Source organism: Rhinichthys klamathensis, unplaced genomic scaffold, assembly GCF_029890125.1.
Source record: "Rhinichthys klamathensis goyatoka isolate OS25496 unplaced genomic scaffold, OSU_Roscu_1.1 h1tg000465l_1, whole genome shotgun sequence".
Taxonomy (NCBI): domain Eukaryota; kingdom Metazoa; phylum Chordata; class Actinopteri; order Cypriniformes; family Leuciscidae; genus Rhinichthys; species Rhinichthys klamathensis.
Genome location: NW_026606954.1, coordinates 493205 through 505900, shown reverse-complemented (window position 1 = coordinate 505900; position 12696 = coordinate 493205). Strand labels below are relative to the sequence as shown.

General features: G+C 37.6%; 1 protein-coding gene and 1 long non-coding RNA gene across 2 annotated transcripts in view; both read right to left on the bottom strand.

The window, feature by feature from the left end:
- LOC130071873 (uncharacterized) overlaps window positions 1-12696 on the bottom strand; it is an 86522-nt gene that overhangs the window by 50861 nt on the left and 22965 nt on the right. The gene's annotated exons all lie outside the window — the stretch shown is intronic.
- LOC130071885 (uncharacterized) lies at window positions 1603-6364 on the bottom strand. Its single transcript, XR_008804053.1, has 3 exons — window positions 6311-6364; window positions 5434-5644; window positions 1603-1808 (listed from the first exon to the last, which is right to left on the bottom strand). It is a non-coding gene; the product is annotated as an uncharacterized LOC130071885 (long non-coding RNA).

Here is a 12696-nt window from a genome sequence, read left to right as displayed (position 1 = left end):
AATAATAACAATAATAAAGGGAAAACACAGGGAACTCATACAATCACATAGAACGACTGACAACACAAGTGAAACACTATATAAACACAGTAAAGACAAGCTTAACAAGGGAAAACTACAAAGAACTACAAAAGCAAAACACAAGTAAATGACATAAAAGTCATGATAATTTAATGCTTCATGACATAAAAGTAATGATAATTTAATGCTTCATAATGATGGAGAGGATACACACAAAAAAAACGTAACTTATTCACTATAAATTAAGCAAATGCGTTGATACTCAAACAAATCCTAAATTTGATTGGAAAAAAATATATAGTGCAGGAGACTTTAGCAAATGATCTTGAACATCAAAAACATCAGTAGACCAGAAGTAGTACTGTGCAGTATTGGACTATGTTAGGCCTACTTTTTTTAATAAGTGTAGCCTACTTCTTGTCACTCCGTGCAGCACTGAGTAGCTGTTTGTCTTTCAAACATGTGACTAACACCATCCAAACAGTGATACCACACATAACCTATGGTGCATTGGTGTATTAGGCCGGTGACACACTGGCTGCGTGGCGTGAGCGTTGCTTTCCTGTTGCGTGTCAGCTGCGTGGCGGCTGCGTCGCGTTTTCTGTGTCTTTGCACACCAGAAACGTGTCTGATGCGGCGCTGCTGACACGGATCACCCTTGTTCGACATGTGGGAGAGAGTTCTGGAAGCCCTATATAGCCTACTTCATGTTAAAGGGATACTTCAGCTCTGGGAAGATAAATGTGTATTTAATAGTGGTCATTTATATAGTAGAAATGTGAAATTATTTTTGAAATTGAAGCATTCTAGACTGAGCATTCTAGGCATTTGCTAATACTTGTTAGAAGAAGCATTAGAACAACAGGAGAGAACATCAGTCTGTGAGTGTTTACTTTCTCATTTGATTTTAGCGCGGCTCGTCGTTTCTGTGTTTACCCTGGTAAAAACGCGCGTGTGTTTGTTTGTGTCCTGACTGGAGTTTCGCTGGCTAAATAGTTGGGCGTGGCCAAAGCCAGTTAAAGTACTTATTCTAGGCATTTGCTAATACTTGTTAGAAGAAGCATTAGAACCCTGGTGGAAAAACCAGCTAGACCAGTTCAAGCTGGTCAACCAGCTTGACCAGTTCAAGCTGTGTTTTGGAACATGGTAGCTGGTTAGACCACCCAATACCAGCTTATGCTGGTTAGACCACCCAATACCAGCTTATGCTGGTTAGACCACCTAATACCAGTTTATGCTGGTAGCTGGTTAGACCACCCAATACCAGCTTATGCTGGTAGCGTATTTTTGGGGTATTTTCTTTGCTGAGAATTGTAACCAGTTTTGGGTTTGAAGCTGTTTTATGTTGCTGGTCACTGATTTAATTTAGCTGCTAGTTACAACACCTACCCTAGGCTTATGATAAAACCAAACCTATGCTTTAAGAATGGAGCACACAGACACAAATATACACATTCAAGAGGAGAATTACATTTATTTATGTGAATTTCATTCTAACATCTTTATTAAATTAAACAATACAAAGATGTGGGGTTTTTTTTGTATGAATTTGTATGAAATTATTAATTATTTGTAAGCTTAAATCAATACAACATTTCATTGTAACTACTTAAGAGAAAAATAAATGTAGTTTATGAATTGAAGCAAGCAATTTACTTATTTGGCTTTTTTGACTTTTTTGTTGATGTCTTGAATTTTTTCTGTCAAGTAGTGCCCAAGCTTCACTGTTCTGGCCTTCAGCTCTGCTTCCTCCAAATTTTTGCCCTCCAGCCACTTTTGAAAGCAACCTAGGAAAAAAAATACATATACAAGAGAAATCCTTTAAGCCTTGACTACCACAAATATCTATAGATGCTGTTCTTGAATAAGGCTAAATTTGACAGTATGAGCATTATTACCGTTGATTGTTAGCACAGGCGAAGCTAACAGATATCACTGTGCCCAAGTAGCAGTGCTTCGCCTGTGCTTCCCCCCAATATAGTCCCATGTCAATATCTGCCTAGGAAATCACCTAGTCTTAATCTGCATTGCTATTTGTACTCGTGTGAATACGCAGGCCACAAGAAGTAATTAGGTTAGTTTTTTTTTTGGGGTTCACTTTTATTCTCGACATGCTATCTGGCAACATAGGATTCCATTCACTATGCTAAGCTACGCTAGCGGCAGCACTGCCAGACTAAGTTAATGCATGCACTGAGACAAAAATGCTTTTGCCCACCTTAATAAATCTAGGGGAGACGGTGAATAACCCCTATTTCAAAAAACGTTGGCATGTTCCTTTAAATGCTTTATAAGCAGGGCTTGACATTAACACCCGCCAAAATGCGGGTGGATTTTGCTCGTGGTGGGTAACATAGTCACTCCAACTAGCCACTTTGGCGGGTTGAATAATTGTAGTCTTTTCAAAAGGCATCTGAAATAAGTGTGACCCTACGACACTACAACTCCCATAGGGCTGTCAACGAATATTCTAAATTCGAATATATATTCGAAGAATTTCGAAGGTGAAAATGAATATTCGAATGTGGAAAAACGCCCGCGGTAGCAGAGGCGCGGCTGTCTGCTTTGCGAGTGGGCGCGCTGCCTGAGGGGTCAGGGAAAGGTAACAGGAAGAAGCGTTAACGTTAAACAGAAACATTACTAAAGTGTAGGCTCCTGTATTGACTGAATAGATATTGCATGAATAAGGTAGGTTAGATACAGCAGTTTCATGCACTACAGGCTTCCAATGGTTTGATTATTTACCGTTTCAGGTCAAGGAAAAGTTCCATGTTTACCACAGCACAGCTCGCTCGGAGCGTTCAATGTCGGTTCTATATAGGCTAATGTAAAACTTCAATTATTGTTAATAATATTTGTTTCAATCACTGAATGAAGCCTGCTATATAAGAGTCGCGACCTTAAATTGCCTGCACAAAACTCTTGATCAGCACTCAACATTTGCTTATTGTTGTTGTTCATTAAACCGTTATGGACAGAGAGCGTGACGCCTCATTCGCGCCGCAAGCAGTGTTAATTTCGTTAACGAAAACTATGACGAAAAATGTTCGTTGACGACCTTTTTTCCCCTGACTAAGACAAGACGATGAGAGACGACACCCACGTCATTAAACGATAACTGTGACTATCAACACATGCAATATCGTTGACGAAAAAAGACGAGACTGATCGGTTAAAACAAAAACAAGACTTTACCAAAACCACTTGTTTTTGTCGAATAAAGGAGAAGACAACACATTACAGACTGTGTTTGCGAGCGTTCATGCTTACGGTTGCCATATTTCAATAATTTAATCCCCAGTTAAAATTTTCTGTTTAAATAACACGTGTCTTTTCAATAGTATCTGGCAACCATGCGCGCGTTCAGCGATCTTCATTTGAGATTTTCTACTTAAATTAAAGTTTCATTCAGTCTGTCTTTTTTCTGTCACTAGCCGCTTGCGCTGTTTGTGAGACTAAATCTGCGGTCAAAATTCAGGCTGATATCCAGCAGTGTTTTTAATGTTGATCATATTAGCCCTATACGAGCAAGAATGCAATGTTTCCCGAATATCCACACGATTTCAAATGTGACATTGATTTTATACAACAGTTCAACAAACAAAAGGGTAACATTAAGCGATGTAGGCCTACTACATTTAAAACTGTATTGTCAGTAGGCTATTATTGCTCTATTTTGCAACAAACGCCACAGCAGAACTGCAGCAAACGGCGGTGATTCGTGAACGAATCTGTGTCTTTGAACGAATCGTGAGATTCAATGATCCGTTCATAAGTACAGCAACTTGCTTCGTTACTGAATGAATGAATGGCTCGATGACTCACTCATAAACTATAGACAGACTTACCGCCACCTAGTGGCCATTTTAATTTAATATTTAAAAGTATAACTTTGTTTTTACCATCATTGCATATTTATTGAACATTGTTTTATTTAAATCATTATTTATTTTATAAAGGTATTTATAAAGGTAAAAAATAAACTGGAAAAATCGATTGAAGAGGGCAAATATTGTCCCTTAATGGAAAAGGTGTGACAGCAGTCTAATGGAAGAGGGGTTACGGCACTCTAAAAAATTGAAGAACCACTGAACTAAGGAAAATGGATATGTAGGATTGCACAAGTGCTACTGCTAGAGTGCAATGTCAATACAGCCTGTTACCTTGATTCAAATTTCTCATAAGCTTAAAGAACTGGCCTAGAGAGAAAAATTGTTATGACATTTTATGTCTAAAGACTACATATGCCAAAATTCGGTAACTGCAATTTGACTAAAAGTAATGACAAAGTTGACAAAAAATGCAATGACTTTTCGTCAACTAAAACTAGACTAAAACTATGAGAGACAAAATGACTAAAATGTTACTAAGACCAATAAGCATTTTCGTCTGAAGATGAAAACTAAGACTAAATCAAAAATTGCTGCCAAAATTAACACTGGCCGCAAGACCTCCAGACGCGCGTAAACGCGTCTTTACACTCGCGCCAGACGCTCTATTCGCGTTTGGTGTGAACGCAGCATGAGGGTGAGGGTGAGAGAGAGAAAGAGTGCCTGCGAGTGCAAGTGAGCGAGAGTGAGGTCTGCGGTCTTGGCCATTAGTTGATTTACTTGTTTTTGTGTAGGTAATACGTTGTCAAATATGTTTAAACTTAAATAAACTACCTATACAAGTAGTTATGTCTCTTTGTATTAATTTGCCCTGTTATTGACGTAATGCGTGTCATTGACAAAATGCGCAACCATGTTCGAGTAGTTCGAATATAGGCTATGTGTTTTTTTTAGAGGGAATATTCGAACGTCATTTCTGAGCAATTTTGACAGCCCTAACGAGTATTACATGCACACAGTGTATGCCGGTGGAGCTATGTGGCGACATATAATACATAATACATGGTTTTATTTAAAAAAGGAGCTTTAAACACAACCTTATCAGAGCTAATGATAATGACCTGTATTGTGTAGTCTTGATTTGGGTGTGTACAGTGGTTTTACATTTAAAAGGGTTGTAAATTTAGTTCAAGTAAATTTTAGCATGCCACAGTCAACTTTTAAAAGGTAATTTCACAAAAACAAAAATGTGGCTAGTAAAAATGCTGTGTGGCTAGTAACTTTGGAAAACCACTAGCCACATTGACTAGTGAGCAAAAAAGTTAATGTCAAGCCCTGTTTATAAGGCATAAATAGTCCTCACTTTAGATGAAAGTTATTATAGATAAGCTTATAAATCAATAATAAAGCATTTATAGCTGTATTTATAAACAACGTATTAATGTTTATTAATGCTTTATAAATGATGAATTAATTGTTTGCTAATGCTTTACTAATTACTAATAGCATGCAGTTATTATAAAGTGTTAACCCTTCATATGTCGAGCCCTGAACATAATTCTCTAAAGTTGACATCACTTACTTTTTAGTGTTCTGACTTTGTGAGGTGTCAGAGGTGGCCTAGGATCTGATTTTGTGGTGGGGCAACTTTTTCCTTCCAGGCTTCGGTTGGCCAGTGTGCTTGTTCCCCAAATGCACACTGCCAGCTCTTTCACAAACAAGCTGTCCTTTACATTGAGCTGTAGCTTCATCCATTTTTCACGGTGTATAACTACACCTTCGCCGATATTTACCTATAAGAAATAAATTTTTAAAATTAAACATTTATCAAGAAACATAACACTACTGTAGTCTCCATTCTTATAAATTTGTAATCAACATTTCTCTCTTGACTTTTTGTTGTTTTGTTAAGTAGAGGGCCATATCCATCTTGCATAAGAGAGACTGAGGTTGGCAATCACAATGGAAAGTTGTCTCAATCACAAACTCCGTTTTTGACTCAAAGTCTGAATTACACACGTTACAAATATGTTTGTTTGTATGTTGTTTCAAACAACTAGTTCAAAGCTCATATTACAATATTTTATTTAAAACTTTAGTGTAATATTTGTATTGCTGTTGTAAGTGCACACAGTTAAACCACACTTGTATTAACTCAGTCGAAAAACATCAATATACAGTGAAGGTAAATTTTACCCAAAAGTTTGAACTGGTTTCATTGTGACAGCTTACCACATATTGTGACAAAATGCCTCACATTTGTGTGTTCAATTAAATATAATCTTTTTTTTCCTGGTACATAACGGTGGAAATGCTCGGTAGCTTTTTTTTGTAGGCTTTGAGGTACTATGTACCTAATGCAAAAATGTAAACCAGCTTAAACCAACTAATATAAACACTGGAGTAAGTAACAAGCAGCCCCAGCCTCTCCTAAATATTCTGTTTAATTAAAATCGTACCTCATTGTTATCTGAAGTTTGTTCAGAGTTTTGATCAACAGCAGAATTCATCTCTGTGGGAAGGGAGTGTGTAGTTTAGGGAGGTTAAGTTTTCATAACAATTACAGTGGGACCAGATTAACCATGTATGGATACAGGTAGTAATCCATCCATATGGCTAAACTGGCCCTATCATACAGTATAACATACATAACAACAATTATAGTAATGGTAATAATATGATTGATATTACAGGGAAAAAAATCTGCAAAGATCACCAATACTTACCAATTGCTGTTTGAGGGTGTTTTAAAGGGGGGCTGCTCTCTGAGGCATTAAATGAAACAAAAATGCATCACAATATTCAATATACACAAAAAATCTGCAAACTTATGAATAACAAACAGTGCAAGTTTTTAAGAGCACTGGAATTAGAGAAGGCAATAAAATTAGATTTTATAAATGTAATAGTTTTTAAATAAGTTAACCAGGTTATTTGTAAATGAGGCCTGTACCTGTATTTCACGGACTTTTATCCAAAATAACTTTGACAAATTAGGAAAATACAAGCAATTTTCAAACATTACATATGTGTAAAATCATCCTTAGCAGACACAAATGCATTCAGTAAGTGCCTTGGTGTGGTGGGAATGTTTTTAGAAGCCAATCCTACCAGTTGTCTTTGGAAGAGCTGTAGTGGCTGCGGTGGTGTTGCAACCTGAAAGATATAATGTACCCACAAATGCAAAAAATGATCTCTCAACATACTGCAGAAAATAAATTTGACCTTTTTCAGTTCATTGAGTAATTCCCTGTAATCTTTAAACAAAAAAAAATGCATCACAATATTCAATATACACAAAAAAATCTGCAAACTTATAAATATCAAACAGTGCAAGTTTTTAAGAGCACTGGAATTAGAGAAGGCAATAAAATTAGATTTTAATTTTTAGATTTTTTAAATGTAATAGTTTTAAAATAAGTTGACCAGGTTATTTGTAAATGTAATCTTTATTATTATTATTATTGTTGTTGTTGTTATTATGGTGCACAAAATCTTACCAGTTGTCACTGGAAGGTCTGGGATGGAGGCTGGAGATGTGTTGCTTCCTGGAACATAGTCTCAAATATTATGTATGTGTAAAAAAAAATAATAATAATACATTGATAATGCTACTAATTATAATATTAATAATTACCAGAAAGAATTTTGGCTACTAAACATGTTTGAAGCTCAGCATTTAATTTCCTCAGTTCCTTCCCTTCAGCAATAGCTTCTTGATATTTCCGAGTTAGAGATTTGTATCGGTTCTCAAGCTCATCAAATTTTGATTTTGGAATTAGTTCATCCTCACTCTCACTTGTTGTTATCTCATCATCTACAATATTTTTTCCTCTTTTAGGTGTAGAATGAGGAGGAAATAGTGGTTGCTTCCTTTTGAAGGCTTGTCTCTTTTTTAAAATGTCCATCAGAAATGTCTGCTTTCCTTCCTCAATGCTTGCCTTCTGGGCTGCCTGAAAATACAACTAACACAAGTAAGAGGTATTTAAATTATTCAATTAATTGAGTTCATCGTGCAGTCTTTTCATGTTACTTACAGCATTATCCTTAGCTTCCTTCCTTTCTGACGTTTTGTTCTCTGGTGGACTTTTATCAAGCAGCTTTGGCACTCGAATCCTTTTCCCAGTTGCCAGCACATTTTCAATTTCCTCACAAGTTTCTGGAAAATGGGAATAGCTTTCTTCTTACTAAGTACTTGTTTATTTTCAGTCTAGAATTACACTAATGAAAACATCCATTTTTACTCTAGATTTAGTTTGATTCATAAATTAAAATGACCTTTTTTCTTTTACTTTAATATCTAACTGGAATGGTCACCTGGTATTATACTGGCAGAAAATAAAATTGAAAAAGCATTTAAATTAACTAATTTGATATCAAATCATATTGTTTAGGATCTTAAAAAATAAATACATTAGGTTATTAAGATACAATGAGCTAGGTAACAACTACAGGTTAACGTTAACATGTTATTAGCGCTTTTCATTAAGTTATCTGGTTCACAGATGTCACAAAAACGTCCTCAGTTTTGTAAGCTGTTTATTAAGCATATTTATAGATATAGTACTGTAAATTGAAAGATTTAGGCCTACCTTTCATCAACAGAATCTGTCCTTTTATGAAGCGTCCTTTCTGCAGGATCCAGTAAGTGTGAGACGAGAAATCCGTAGTATTTTTTGGGTCAAATTGCTTAATGTCTTTAACATTAACAACGCCTTTAACTCCATCGTCTAAATAATGTACATATGCAAACATTTTGTATTAAAAACGCAGATATCTGAAGCCTTCTCCGTATCTGATAGAAGCCGATTCGAAAAGTTACCGTTAAATACGTGACGTGCATATGCGCGCGACACTTTGTGGCTCGCGCAGTAGTTGTCCATGGATACGCGCAGTAGTTGCGCATGGATATGCACATTCAGGGTTTTTTTTTTTCAAGTGAATTAAAGCTCCACAATGTAAGTGACAAAAACAATCTGTTACTCTTATATTCCTCCCAAATTTTTCCGATTGTATTTAATTAACTTTTATTAATTAATATTTTTTGACAGAAGTTGACCGTTAGATGGCGCTAGCATATCGTCGCTGTCGGGCGGAAACCTCGTATGTCCAAATTTGGTCAATTTAATATTTTTTCACAAATCGATGCTATTGGTCAGTCTCCACGTGGGTCTGTTATTTTTACAAATTATTAACCAATCGAAAGTGTTGAAAATAGCTTGTGAGCAAACCTCTTAACTCCATTGGACACTTCAACTGTCTGAGAAACCTCGTAACTCCACCCCTTCTTCACTTGGCGCCGCCGCGCTGGAGCTTCGCGGCATTTTTTCTCCTCAAGATTGGAAGTCGCAATCCTCGTTGAGCAACACGTCCTCTGAGGTAAATGTCCTTATTCATGATTTAGTTATATAAATTATATAATAATAACAGTTTATATATTATATATAACAGTTTTATCTCGATCGAAGTAATGGTAGTGCTAGTTTAGTGTAATGTATCATTTCTGAGGATGCTAGATTTTTCTTTCTGCTATGTCTTGCATTGGACGGTAAGTTAGCTAAGTTAACTTATCATGTTGATTGAAATCTTCCATGGTTTTGTTTCTGACGAGGACATTTTATTTAAACCGCAAAAATTGCCTGTCGTTGACTTAGTTAGCCGCTATGTAACGTTATTGGTTTTGTCATCATGTTAGGTGAGATAGGTAGCTAACGTGATTTTCGTGGGGCTTAAATAAAAACCTCTCGACCCCCGCTAACGCTAGTTCTGGCACTCATCTGAGGAACAACATAATAATTTAATGTACTATGTCAGTATTGTAGCTTACAATGTCAAGGCATTCCGTCATGTTCAACAAGTAGCTACCTTTTACGTCATGTTCATCACTTTAAGCAAGCTAGCTGGCTTCTTGCCTTGTTATCATACGTAAACATGTCGTATAACTTAGTGAAACGATCATTTGACCTTTATTTATTTTATTTTTTGCAGCAACCATGTCTGTGTCCTTAAAGGAACTCTGTCAGATGGTCAATGTGCCATATGATCAGGCAAGGGCCCTATTAGACAGTGAGAGCTCTGATGGAGAGAGTGTAACGTTAGAGAGAGAGGAAGCAACAGTGGTGGAGGATACAGTGGTGGAGGATACAGTGGTGCATGCTGGTAGAGTGAATTTCTGAGAGATAATCATGATTTCACATGCCAAAATGAATGAGTTTTAATGCAGATGTATTTCACAACAATAGAAATAATAAAAAAATCACACTATTTGTATGATGTGTTTGAAAAGATTTCTCTGGTGGTCTGGAGGAAGAGGAGGCCTCACTGCTGGCTCCAGAGCAGGTGCAGTTTGACACGGGTAAGTTTGATGCTTTTCTACATTTTCTCATTAAATTGGATAAGGTCCTTCAACTATAGCCCTCACTGTTGACAGTTTATAAAGATGTAACTCATTCATGCACGTTTGGTTTGTGTGTGTATTTTGAAGTTTTCCATGGTGGAGGCGATGAGGACTCGGATGCAGAGCATTCATGCTCAGATGCTGAGGAAGACGCACCTCCAAGGAAAAGACTGAGAGCTGAGAACACCTGGAAGAAAGTCATCAACAAGAAAAGAAGAATGGTTGGAAAGTCATACATTGGAAAACAGAAGCAGAAGGAAACAATGAGGGAGCCACGGGCTATGGGGCCTAGATGTTCATCAGCAGCATGTGCCAGGTCAGGTAAACATCACTGCAGTGCAATCGGCGAGCCTGAGAGGAATACGATTTTCAATGACTTTTGGCAACATGTGACCTGGGAGGAGAAGAGAGTGTATGTGCGTGGTCTAATTGATGTGGTCCCCGTGCAAAGGAGAAGGGGGGCTGAAAATTCCCGAAGATCAAATTCGCTGTTGTTTTTTTTACGGGTCAGCGGGCAGAGAAGACGCGTCTGCAAAAGTATGTTTTTGTCTACCCTAGGAATAGGCGAGTGGTCTGCTCTTAACTGGGCAAAGGAGGGACACACGCAAGCAGAGACAGAGGGACAAACACACAGCAATGCACGTCGTTCAGTGGCAGGCCATGAATTCATTTACAGTTTTTTGCACGACCTCCCAAAGGTGCCCTCACACTATTGCAGATCCACAACATCCAAACAGTATCTGGAACCTGTGTTTCAATCGATGGCTGATCTGTATGCAGTGTATTGTCGTGCTGCTGCAGAGAAGAATGTAACACCTTTGTCAAGGCAAGTGTTCACAAATGAGTTCAAGCGTCTCAACCTAGGCCTTTACCACCCAAAAAAGGACCAGTGCAACATCTGTTGTGCTTTCAAGACCGGCAACTTACCTGATGACGAGTGGCAGCACCATCTCCTTCAAAAAGAAGAGGCCCGCGCCGAAAAGTTGTCCGACAAAAGCAAGGCCAGCAACAACACTATGGTCTTATGTATGGACTTACAAGCCCTCCTTTTGTGCCCAAAGCTAAAAGCCTCTGCCTTGTATTACAAAACAAAGCTTGCTGTTCACAATTTTACCATGTACAACATGCTGACACACAGTGCCACATGTTATGTCTGGCATGAAGGCGAGGGATCCCTGTCTGCCAGTGAGTTTGTTTCATGCATTGTCGACTACCTCTCTGCACACACTGAGCCTGACACATTTATTCTGTGGAGTGACGGCTGCGGGTATCAGAACCGGAATGCAGTTCTAAGCAATGCACTTCTTCTGTTCTCCATGAAGAATAACAAAGTCGTCATTCAGAAGTACCTTGAGAAAGGGCATACTCAGATGGAATGCGACTCCGTTCACAGCGTCATCGAGAGGCGTCTGAGGGACCAGGATGTTTATCTCCCAGCAGAGTATGTTAACCTGATGAAGAGGGCCCGTGTAAAGCCTCATCCATATGAAGTCAAGTACATCGACCGGTCAGTGTCCAGACAGTTTAATAAGAAGATATTTTAAACATACAGTCAACTTCGCGTATACAGGCAGAATCCATCTTTGAAATACAGCCTTTACCAGTCGATCTACGAACGCCGATCCAAGCCTGCTGTTCGCGCTCACCTTATCACAACTTATAGCTCGTTCACATCTCACCAGCGCACTTGGATCGGCGTTCGTAGATCGACTGGTAAAGGCTGTATTTCAAAGATGGATTCTGCCTGTATACGCGAAGTTGACTGTATGTTTAAAATATCTTCTTATTAAACTGTCTGGACACTGACAAAGTTCTCAATGCTTCGGTTTGAAGGTAGGGACCCTCATTATGCTACCGTGTTAGTGTGGGGCTATTTTCAGCCTTGTTAGTGGTATTAACAAGCGATTTTTATTTGTCATTACACTATGCCCAATATACTAGCGTTATACTAGCTTTATAGGCTAAACTGTTTTTAGAGATAAAACTATTTACATTCGATAATCATGAAAACAAATCTCAGATAACGGTTGACTAGGTAACAATGTGTAATTAGACCAAAGGTTCATTTTGCGCCGGAGTTCTCCTTTAATACTGGTATGGCAGTAAAATATAATGGCAATGTAACAACACACACAGAGCCTCACAGATACATGCACACAGACAAGGGCTAACCATACTCACAAACACAAATACACAAGCCTTAACTGTGATTTTATTATATTATAAATATTATTTTATATTAATATTATATTTTTTTTATTGTTAAACTATGATATTAGTTATTGATGTATTTTAAATGTCTACTTATTACTAGGCTTATTATAAATGTGCATTGAAGTTTTAAAATGTATATAATATAATACTTGAATTGAATGTTTTGGATACCACCATTAAATTATTGTTTTTATTATTATTTTACTGACTCAAAGTTCCCTCTCTTGGCACTGT